Source organism: Drosophila tropicalis, unplaced genomic scaffold (assembly GCF_018151085.1).
Source record: "Drosophila tropicalis isolate 14030-0801.00 unplaced genomic scaffold, ASM1815108v1 contig_1187, whole genome shotgun sequence".
NCBI lineage: Eukaryota > Metazoa > Arthropoda > Insecta > Diptera > Drosophilidae > Drosophila > Drosophila tropicalis.
The window spans coordinates 2049930-2062130 of record NW_027172559.1 but is presented as its reverse complement, the minus strand read 5'-3'; the positions used below and the strand labels follow the sequence as shown (position 1 = coordinate 2062130).

Below are 12201 nucleotides of genomic sequence, written 5' to 3'. Positions count from 1 at the left end.
AAAGGGTAATCACACAATCGCCAAGGTCGTACGATAAAAGGATTTTTATCTTCCTTACATTTCTTTTTAGCAATTTGGGATGCTTGATTGATATGTAAAATAAATAATTTCATGTTAAATAATGGCAACTGAAAACAATTGGCAGATTAGAATTTGTGACTAGCATCATTGAAAACTTTATATTCAGTTTTCAAATTTTAAAAGACTCCAAAGTATAAAGCTGTTTTGAATTTGTCGGAAAATTCTTGGAGAAAATTTTTAATAGGCGATATCGAGCTTTATAATAAAAAGTCAAAATATTTAGAAAATTCTTTGAATATTAATTTTGGGAAAAAAACTTTTTATTCTTTTTGTCTATTAGGTCTAAGGGTCACAATGTATTGAAGCATATAGATAATGTAGATAATGTAGATAATGTAGATTATAACATATTGATAGATAATTGTTACGGAATCTCCTTGCTGCAACTAGAAACAAATCAAGAGGTTAAAAATTGACTTTTATGGAAAATAAAATTGATTTCCATTTAGAAAAAAAGGCAATATGCCAAAATTTTTGTACACTTGACTGAAACTGTAAGATAAAATTACATTGCCTCATGTCAGACAAACAGAAAGCAAATAATTATCTATAGATACATATTTAGGAATAATAACCGAACACTAAAATACAATTATACATTACAAGTTGTTACAATGTAGGAAAAAGATTTTTCAATGTTTAATCACATGTGGAACTTATGTCAGTTTTCTATTTAAATAGGGAAAATAGTGAACAACTATTTTGTAAACGAAGGAAGGGGTGCATACAAAAATCATAGTTTTTTCGGCTTAAAATATATTGAGAATATGTGCAGAAAGCATTTTGTCAGTATGAGAATCTATTAAAATTAGACGACTATTAGAAAAACCAACTATTTAATGTAATGTATTTAACTCCCCCTTGGATCTGTTTATGAAAATAGAATTTGTAATCGATTATAAAAATTGGATCCTATAAACATAATCTTTAAAAATTAAGAGATCTAGATCAATTCTTACAGATAGACATAAGCAGTATTAATGTTCAAAATTTTCTTTGCTGTAACCGGTATATCGTTATAACCGATTGTGCTTCCTTACAAATTTGTTTGAAAACCAACCGAACCTTATTTGTTATAACCGTATTCCCTGTAGATTTTTTTCTATAGGCCTGTGAGTTCCGAAAAATGGCCACCATTATATTCACTTTAATATTTTTCCATCCCGTCTCTTATCCTGCAAAGTTTAGGATTTATAAACATATAAATTTAACAGTCACGTAGCAGCTGATTGGTATAATTTCTTTAATTTAAGCCTGTACATCATTTCCAGCGCCCAACAAAAAATTAGATCCTATTTTCATACCAAAGTATGTATGTATATATGTATTAAGAGTCTCTGCTAATGTTGCCATATGTTTGCCGTATTCTACCATAATTCTTGTCATTATCTTGCCGTACATTTGTTTTTATGCCTCTTTAATTGTCTGCCACTACGACCAAACGCCCCCCTTTCCGTCTCGCACCATTTATGCACCTCGTCTTGGCGTCTTTATATATTCAACACCTAACACAAAACAAAAAAAAAAAACCCAGAAACACATTGTAAATAATTTTGTTGGGCACACCCAAAGTAGAGTCTGCCCCTCCTACCGTATTTAAAAGCCCAAAAAATATGTGAAACAAAAACAACCAAGTGAAATTCAAAAACAAACCATAAGTGTGGCCATAATGGTGGGGAAAACGAGCAGAAGAAGCAGCGGGAGTAGGAGAAGGAGGACAAGACTCATAGACATATTTCAAGTGTATAAAAACGGACGAAATAATTTTAATTACAATAACCACACGTCAACATTAAAACACAAACTAAAACATTGTAGGGATAGGCTCCAAGACATAGTCTGCTTCTCCCTTACTCTCTCCCTCTGTCTCTCTCGTTCTCTCTCTCTAATCAAACTCATCGCATAAGCCACGCGCATCTTTCAACCTTTCACCTGGCAACCTCGTCTATTAATAAATCTCATTAATAAATTAAACGTTTTAATATTGAAAATTCCTTTGCCGAAGATAACCCATCATCATCATTTCCCCTAAATTTCATCAATTTCGGGAAAGACGTCATCAACATTTTGAAACTAAATCAAATTAAATTTAAAATTCATTTTATAATTTTTATGATTGTTGCAATAACAAATTATATGACAGTTTTTTCCAAGAGATGTTTTCTTCGTATTCGACATTTTCGCAGAAATTTTTCTTGTTTCTATCACGTACAATTTTCATTTGTCTTAATTTTCATTTTTGGCAATTGTTTTTATTTCGTTCTTATAATTTTATTGTTTTTTTTTTTTGTTCTTCTTTGTTGTTGTTTCTGTTTCACTTGTAGTGCCTGTGTCTTTGGTCCGCCACACTCAAGTCTGATAAATAGACTTCATTATAAACGAATTATCATGAAAATTACTTGCAGTTGATATATGTAGACAAATTGTAAGCGTGTACCTACTTACTTGTATATGTAAGTGAACCGTTAAAGTAGCACATGTATTGCCAAAAAGTTTAACGAAATATTTTGTAAGTGAATCCATGATGGCCAACTTTAAGTCTATTTAGCCACATATTGTAATCAATTCACGTAGAATATCGAAAGGGTAATCACACAATCGCCAAGGTCGTACGATAAAAGGATTTTTATCTTCCTTACATTTCTTTTTAGCAATTTGGGATGCTTGATTGATATGTAAAATAAATAATTTCATGTTAAATAATGGCAACTGAAAACAATTGGCAGATTAGAATTTGTGACTAGCATCATTGAAAACTTTATATTCAGTTTTCAAATTTTAAAAGACTCCAAAGTATAAAGCTGTTTTGAATTTGTCGGAAAATTCTTGGAGAAAATTTTTAATAGGCGATATCGAGCTTTATAATAAAAAGTCAAAATATTTAGAAAATTCTTTGAATATTAATTTTGGGAAAAAAACTTTTTATTCTTTTTGTCTATTAGGTCTAAGGGTCACAATGTATTGAAGCATATCTATAAGTAACTTTGGACTTGGAATTTAATGCTTTACTAAAACTAAAACAAATTACTTGCTTAAAATGTTTGGGATATCATCAAATGTGTGCTTAGTAGCTAAACTCATTAGCTGAGATGTTCATGTAAACACTTTTTGTTATATCTTAAGAAACCCTTATAAAATTTATGAATTGCTTAAGATAAATTTTGACATACATTTTTTCTTGTCCTTCCTTCCGCTAATAATTGACCCAAATGTAATTATAAAAACAATTGTAGAATCATTACATAAAACTGAACTCAATTGAACTCCTTTAAATAGTTTATGTGATTAAATATTGTAAAAGAATGAGTTGTTGTTGATTTAAAAGGCTTCTTAATAAATTTCAAAAAACTTAGACTTTGTCCTTATTTAAAAACTTGACCTATAAAGGTACAGTTTAAGAATCCAGTTGATTTACTTCGCTGTGAAATTAAAAAGTTCATTGTTTGTTTTAGTTTTTTTTTTTTTTGTTGGTTGTAATACGTGTAGCTTGCGGGTCATTGTGGTTAACCATTCCTCATGGACTAAACAAAACTATAAAGTTTTTTGTTTAGTTACATTTGGCTTAAATTTGGTTTAACCACTGTAAACACCTGCAAACCACACAAAGAAACAAAAAAAAAAAAAAAAAAAAAAAACAACACAAGTAAGAAGAATAAAAATTGTTTTATGAAAGAATTTTCGCCGCCGGATGTTAAAGTTTTCCCATTTCGAATCATTGTCTAGCATCTCTCTATCTCGCTCTCTCTTTCTGTTTGGCTGTGTGTGTGAACGCCTGCCGATTTGTTTAGAGGCAAATAAACAATTGAGAAAATTGATTTAGTTGTGATTTTAGTGTGTGGAATGCAAATGAAATGCAAAACTTTATGACCTGAAGTGTTGGAAGAATGTGAAGTATGTTTAAAACCTTGCAATAAATGTTTTTCCTTTTTTAGATATACATACATAGGCATACATACATACATTTTGACCTTGAGGACATCTTCATAAATTCAACATAGAAACAATCAATCAAGAACCGAGACTGGCATCTTAAAAGCCATTGTATCTTTATCTTTAGGTTTTTTTGTTATTGTTTTTTTTTTTCTTTCGTTCCTAGTTTCACCTTGTCAATCAGCTGAGAGCAATTTTTTTCTTTTTCTTTTTTTTTTTTTGAATGTGGGTCAAGTTTTTGTTCCCTCATTTTTATAAATATATGTACCATATACATACATACATATGTACATTTATATGTATTTTCCTTTATATATGTATGTATGTACAGGTCTGGATATATTCATATGTTTTGCATTTCTTCTACTCCGATTTCAAATTTATTATGATTATTTTATTTTTTCCGGCACATGCGCGCGTTTTTGTGTGTTTAAAGTTTCAACAATTTAACGCTGTACTCACGTACAAATCACAAAAATTCATTAAATTCAAAATAAAATAATAAAAATATCAATATAGAAAAATTCTTTTGGCCGCAAATAGCGAATTAAGATTCACATTCAAAGACAAAGCGAAAATAAAATACCAGCAATTCATATATGTATGTATATATGTACAAACATATAGCTTCTAATACTCTCACAAAAAAAAAATCACATGCTAGACCATAGGAGCCATATAATTTTTATTATTATGCGATTTACATCAAGTATTGTTTTTAATGGTTTATATATAAAGTTTTTTTCCCATACTTATCTGTAGAGATGAATAAATGTATTTAATTTTATAGCAATTCTTTTTATGAGAATTTTATCATATGGTTTTTTAGTCCTTTTTTAAACTCTAGCTCATTGAAAATAATTTAAACCAAAGATTTTAATAATGTTTTATCGATTTTAGCTATATTTTATTCATGCTCTTGTTTTTTCATTTTAATTTGTTTAATATACATACATATATCTCGCACTCCTTTGAAGTCCATCTTCAAATATAAATAATAAACAATTGTAAAATCCACAAATAAAGTTGTAGAGCTGTCTTAAATATTAAACATAGTTAACCATTTCAAAATTTGTCTTTAATCCTTTTCAAATAATATCTATTTGTACATATAAAACCCATAATATATAATGAACTGATCTTATAATAAATGCTACGACTTATTGTCTATCTTTTCTGAGCTATACAAGATTTATATATTCATTAAAAAAAAAAAATGATTTTGACTAATTAAAATAGCGACAACATTTAGCTAAACCACTCGCTTAACCTAAACTAATATACCCATTTCACTGGCTAGGGTATAACTACTCACAAAACCAAATTGGCAATATTAATTTGATTTTTTGTCCGTTTTTAGATAATGATTAGCCAGCCGATGGACAACGACGACAACGACAATGTCGACGACGTAACATAGTTGACACGCCTTCCTTTCCCACAAGTAACTTACCCCCGCTCCTTCCCTTCTCTTACCCACTAAAAACACGCACAACCCATATATACTCACACACACACACACACACACAAGTTGCAAAAACTGTACGAAAAGTTTGATTCGGCGTCTCAGCCGAACTATTCAGAAAACTATTATCAAATTGTGTTTGGCTCATTTCCCCTTTGCCGCTTTTGTTTCTATGCCTGGTGTTGTTGGCATTGTTGTTGTATTCACTTGTTTATTTGAAAATTATTCTCCGCGTGGCATGAACCAAGCTAAAAGAAAAATGTAGGAAAAGTCAAACAACAATGTTGGCAACACAGAGAGCAGGACAGTGGAAGAGAGAGAGAGGCAGGAAGAGCACAGTAGGGAGAACCGCTTTCTTGTTATCAAAACAAGAACATTTCACCGCGAGAGCAGCTTTTCTCAAACAAAAACAAAACATGTCATGAGAGAGAAAGCTTCTTACCGTTAAGAGAGCGAGAGAGAGAGAAAGAGTGAGAGAGTTTACTAAAATGAGAGCGAGAGAGAGAAAGAGACCCTAACAAAATGTATAACATGCCAAAAGCTTTGGTATAACATTTATTAGGGGTGTTCTCGGTGGGGTGCATAAATTTAAAAAAACAGCGGCGCCGCTGTTATCCTAGAAAAGAAAGAACAGGGATTTAACTCCTGTGAACAAGTGGCTTTGTAAAATTCGTGCCAGAAACGAGTTTTGTGGTTGTGATATTATTAATTTATAAAACTTTATAAAATAATCAAATTATATTTTTAAAATCTTTTAAGTTTCATGCCTTTGAAGTGCTCAGTAATACAAAATATTAAGTCTGTAAATGTTTAGCCACACAATATTAATTAAATTATCAAATTACGCATACGCCATGATAACCATACGTCTACTTGAAAACATCAAAATATTTCATATTTGAAATGAAATAAAGTAAGCACCACAGTAAATACATATGTATTTAAACTCACTTAATATTAGGCAAGAACTTTATTTCATTTCAAATATGAAATATTTTCTAGTGTTAACAAGGCGTATGCGTGATTTTTTTATTTTTTCTCTGCTTAAGCATATTTGCTTTTGATTTTTATAGAGACAATGTTATAGAAAATGCTTATGGATTCTCGCCTTTAACTTGTGTTTCGTGAACCCCCTTTTGTAAGCCTCTGGTAGAATTTTGTATAACAGTTTATTTTTCGGGGGCATTTTTCATTTATTTACAATTTGACATTTTGCAAGCACTCACATACAAACACAAACATAAACGCACACACACACACACATATACAAACGCATGCATAATTCTAGCTCACCTTCACACACACACAAACACACAGAGTTCGCGGTACTCCAACAAAGGTCGTCCTCTCCCTCCCCCTAGCAAACTGTTCTACACGCTTCTCTCTCTCTCTTTCTCTGCCTCTTATCCTCTCTGGCAAGTTCCCATTCTCTCTCTCTCTCCTTCTCTTTTTTTCTCTCGCTGTCTTATTCTCTGCCTTTGGATATGTTTTTTGCATTTCGGGCCAGCATTGAAATTTTCATTTAGTTTTTCCCAACAGACATTTATGGTACGCCGAAGCGTTCGGTCGTGTTGAGTTCTCTAACAAAAAAAAAAAAATAAAAAAAAAAACCAAAAAAAATAAAAATACAAAAAACAGTTCAAGGAAAAAAAATCACGGTAAATTCAGCGCATCAATTTTAAAGAGCCTATACAGCTTCCGAAGTCAGATTCCGTGTGTGCGTGTCATTTCTGTCCGTTGGATGTTTGTGTGAGTGTGGATACATTAGTGTTGGTGTGACTAAGCCAACAGTTAAACTATTCAGATTTCATAGTCAAATATAAACCCCTAAACACACACTCCCACATAGAGGATGAGAGTGAGAGAGACAGAGAAAGAGTGAACGAGTGAGCGAACGGTACTCTTAAGTCAGTCAACAAAACGTAACTCATTGAGTTCTTTGTGAAAATTTCACAGCATCCGTTTTTTTCGTGACATCTTTTGTGAGTGCAAAATCTGTAATTGAAATTTGCCGCTTACGAAATTCAAATCGAAACCAATCCAGAACCCAGAATTCAGAATCAAAAAACGGAAAACGAAGGAAACTCTGTTCAGTCTCATTTAAAAGTCGAAAATCGACAAAAAAAAAAAGCGACGAAACGATTTAAACTTTTGCCACAGGTAAAGAACGTAAAGAAAGATTGGGAAGCAAAATAAACTAAAATGATTGCGGGTGGGGAGGAGGGAGAGAGACGTGCTTCAAGTCGAAGACGTTTTATATATACTTTTCAATTTGATTTCGTTCTCGATTTCATCAACTTCTCACACAAAATTAAATCAAAATACAATTCCATTCAATTTATTTGTTGAAGAGTTTTTTTTTCATCTTCTGTTGTTGTTGTTTCTCGCTAATCGAAAATTGTGCCGAAAATTGTTTTTGCCTCTGGGAAGATTTTCGCATGTTTATAAGCAAAACATTGTGAGAACAATTTTTTGATTGTTATTGTTGTTGCTGTTGTTCGATTTCTCTGCCCAAGTTCAAATTGTGTTTATAAAATTTTAGTTGCTCTTTTTTTATGGCTGTTGTTAGTTACGCTGGGCAATGTGCTGAAAAGTTGAAAGATTTTTGTTTCTAGTGCACACAGCCAAGAGATTGCTGGCGACAAGAAGTGGCCGAAGGCGGGCAGGGGGGCGTGGTGGGAGGTTTGTCAATGCTTGTTGCTTTACCCGTCGCCGGTTGTACTTGAACTAATAATGCCAGACTGAATATCTATTTGTAAATTTTTCGTATTACACACATAAACAAAAATGTTTTATTTACCTTCAATTATTTGGACAATTTTCGTTAGTTTTAAATTTAATTAAATTTTATTTAACGTCATTTAAATATTTTAAATGAAACGATACAATTAATGAAAACAGCTTTTTTAAATCTCAAAATTAAGAAAGATTTGCATTATCCGCAATATCTATAAACTAAATTAAACCATCCAGCAGTTGGATGATTGTTTGATCAGAAATCACCACAATTAGTCTTTTAGTTTCCCTTGGCAATTAAAAAAGGACACTTTCATATGCTCAAAATCGGATGTTTATTAAGTCCAATTGCAAAAAGAAAAGCTATTGACTTGCTATGATTAAAAATGTGAACTTAAAAACAAAAGAGAAAGAGAATTTAAAAAAGGTTCAATTAGATATGTTTATAGTCCTCTTGGGTACACCAATGAGGTTTGGTCCTTTTTATATCATCTACTTGTGTTGTTATGATACTATTTTTGTATGTATGGATTCAACGCTTAAATAAATAAGTAAAAAAAAAAAAAAAAATAAGATATGTTATATAAAAAGCATTAAATTCTTGATTTATTACTACATTTAATTAGTTGTTTCTCTTAGCTCTTAGCTTAAATCGGCAGATCGATACTGACTAAATATAATAGGAAAGAAAAGTATCTGCGAGTTGAAGGAAAAATATATTACGGTAAATTGTATTCAATTTCTTTCGTAGTTCAAGGCCAAAACGTACTTTAGTATAAACGGCTTAAAGATCAACATTTAAATTGGCTTCAAATGAAAATTTGAGGGTAAATGAAATATTTTTGGCTTTTGAAAGGTTCATGTTGAAAGATTTCAGAGAAACGTCCTTAAAATTTTCACAGTGAAGAGCTAGTAAACAAACGAAGAAAGCTGAGATGACTATATTTCCGGAACATCATCTGAACACAACAAACAACAAATTAGTAAAAAAAATCTTGTTTAAATAATATTTGTTTGAGTTACTTAAGAGTCGAGAAAATCAAAACTAAATTGAGAAAACTGTAAACTAATTCTTACAGCCCCTGTATAAATATAGTTTAGGGAGTCAAAATAGTTTTTTTTTGGCTTTTGCGTACATTTTAAGGATTCGAATCTAACATTTCACATTATATGAACGAGTTGAAACAATTTAACTTTATTTAGTGGTAAAAGATTTTGAAACTTTGATAAACTCACAGGAACAAGTCAAAAGAAAATTATTATAGTTCCCGAAAACTCAATTTACATGACAATCTAAATACCAATTTCACTTTAAATAGCTGGAAAAGTTCATTTTTGTATTCACTATGCCATTTGCCAGAAGTAATCCACATTGGCCATTAGATTTTCTTTATCATTGTTTATATACCCGATGAAGCTCGCTCATTTCGTATGCAGAAACCAATCCTCTCTGGTTTCACATGCCACTCGAGAGACATTTATCAACTTGAGGCATCAGATGCATGCACATCAAGCAACCAACTAATACGAAATTATCCCACTTCAATTTGTGAGACCAAAATGCCATCCTTGCTCCTTGTGTATCCATGTAAGTAGTTACCCCTTTTCAGTCGGTTTCAAAACCGTTGCCCCAACTCAAACTACTTGAGAATGACATTCAAAGGCCGCTAGTTTCAATCATTCAAACACAATTAAGGCATTAAAGGACACGAGTGAAAGAGAAAGGACAATTACTATGCGTGTATATGCGTATGTTTGTATGTATATGTATGTGTGTGTATACATTTGGCTCATTATGCTGTCTTTGCCATCCTTCAAGCAGCCATCTCGCTCATTCGCCCTCCATTCCGTTGAGCTTCTACTCATTAATTATTTACCAGACGCCAACGGTTATAAAAAAAGTTGCGCATACGCAACGTGTGCCCCAACTTAAAATTAAACAACTATCATCCCATGATAGATGATGATGAAGATGGTGAATTCAATAAAAATGAAAGTCTAACAATTAATTAAAACTAAATTAGAAATTCTAATTAACTATCCAATCTTAAATATTTATTTATGTTTCCATTTCTTTTATAGTTTTTGTTTTGTTGTCATTGGTAGTTCCAAATTGTTCGTTTCTACTACATTTCTCGGAATTTTTGTCGCATTTAATGTTTAAGGGTGGTAGCAAGAAATATTTGTCTTGCAAAAACGTTTAAGATTCGGGAATTAAGAACACCATCGGCATAGTTGTTGATGTTGTCTGTGTGTTATTCGTCATACACCAACACACCGAACGATCTATCATTATAATAAAGCGTCAAATCTAATACGCTGCCTTCATTTGCCATGTGGCTTTCGGTTTTAGTGTGCGGGGGGAACAAGCGGCAGGTTGATGTAGCTCATAGAGCGGCTCGCCTTACTCCTCGAATTGTTGTTGTGGTTGTTGCTGTTCTCTGATAACGTTGACAAACTAGATAAAAGTGCGATAAAACACACAGAACAAGAAGAAGAAAGAACAAAAAAAAAAGCACAGCGGACAGAGACAAGAGTAAAGAGAATGTTATAAATAAAACAAAGACGCTTCTAGCTGCCGCAGATAGCAAAAAATTATGTATGAATATTCTATGGAGAGGAGTCAAAAGAAGTAAACTTGACGGAGAGACAGACAGAATGTGGGCGATGGGACAGCAAAATGTTATGGGGACTTTAGGGGAGAGAGAATACCAAAACAGCAATGAATATGAATGAAAAATGAGCAGAACAGCAGCAACAACAACAACATCAACAGTCAAAGCGATAAGTCAAAAAAAAAAAATATTGCCACGCTGCTTTTTGTGTGTATTTTAATGCGGTTTTAAATAATACTTTTACAATTTTATCACAATATAAACATATCTGTATATGTGTGTATGTGTGTAGGTACATATAGAATTCAATCAATGTTAACTGCAACCACATTTAATGCACTGACCACAGTCAAGCTGTCAAAATGGCGACAAAGACGAAACCATCATAGCCACAATCAATCCAAACACAAAACCCACACAAATATAAACACGAATACATATCCAAAATGCCACACATAGCAACAACAACAACAATTAGGTGGTAGCTGCATCCATATCATATACTAATGTTTGTACATATGCAAAATTAAACAAATTAACAGCACAAACAAAATATACATTAATTAATGCCTAGCATATATTTATTTATTTCCCGCGATAATGTGCGTGCAATTTAGTCAATGCCCCGGCCAAGCCTAATTAGGTGTAATGAAAAGCTTGGCAGAGATTTATGGCCAACACCCACATGTAGAGCCCCACTCGGCCCCTCTCTAGTAGTGTACATAGTGTGGTGCGTCTTTTGGGATGAGTGGGTCGGTGGTTTATCTACATATTTGATTCCTGTCGAAAATGTCAATAGAAGTTTCTAGAATTTCAGTTGACCTATGTAAATGCAAGTAAACAGTTGGCATAACGTTAAGCGTTATTCAAATGCACATTTACATTACTGCAAATTTAAATTGAACATTGATTACTAAAATGAATCATCTCTATACATTATGTAATAGTCTTCACTAGAGTTGTTTAATTAATCAATCCAAAATACATCAAATTCAAACTTTGACTAGTTATTTCATTCCGAATCACTTTATTTTCACTGTCGTAAGCATTATAACTATAACTAAAGAGTACTTGTTGACAGTAATGAAATCTTCGACTTGTTGTTTATTCCTAAAATAAACAAATAATTGAACATTTTTGTTGGTTTGTATAAAGTTAAAGAAACTCTAATTTAGATAAATTTCTTCTTTGTATGTGTCTCGTAAATAAAATATCTAAGCAAGTTTAAAAGTCTATTATTTATTCAAATTGTCGGCAACTTCATTGATTTGTTTTTGCTAAAAGAGGATATTAAACCTTGAATACAAATTTGTAGCTTTTTAATAACTAAATTATATGTCATAAAGATAATTGTGAATGGTTGAAAGTCTTAAA

At 31.9% G+C, this 12201-nt stretch overlaps 1 protein-coding gene across 5 annotated transcripts in view; it reads left to right on the top strand.

Annotated features, from left to right (window-relative positions):
• The window catches only part of Plc21C (Phospholipase C at 21C), a 61038-nt gene that overhangs the window by 3890 nt on the left and 44947 nt on the right, over window positions 1-12201 (top strand). Inside the window, exon 1 of one of the 5 annotated variants that reach the window (XM_068288508.1) lies at window positions 7098-7636. The exons of the other annotated variants lie outside the window; for them this stretch is intronic. The gene's annotated coding sequence lies outside the window, so the exon portion shown is untranslated. Of the gene's footprint in view, window positions 1-7097; window positions 7637-12201 lie in introns of those variants that run through there. 5 annotated transcript variants of the gene reach the window in all.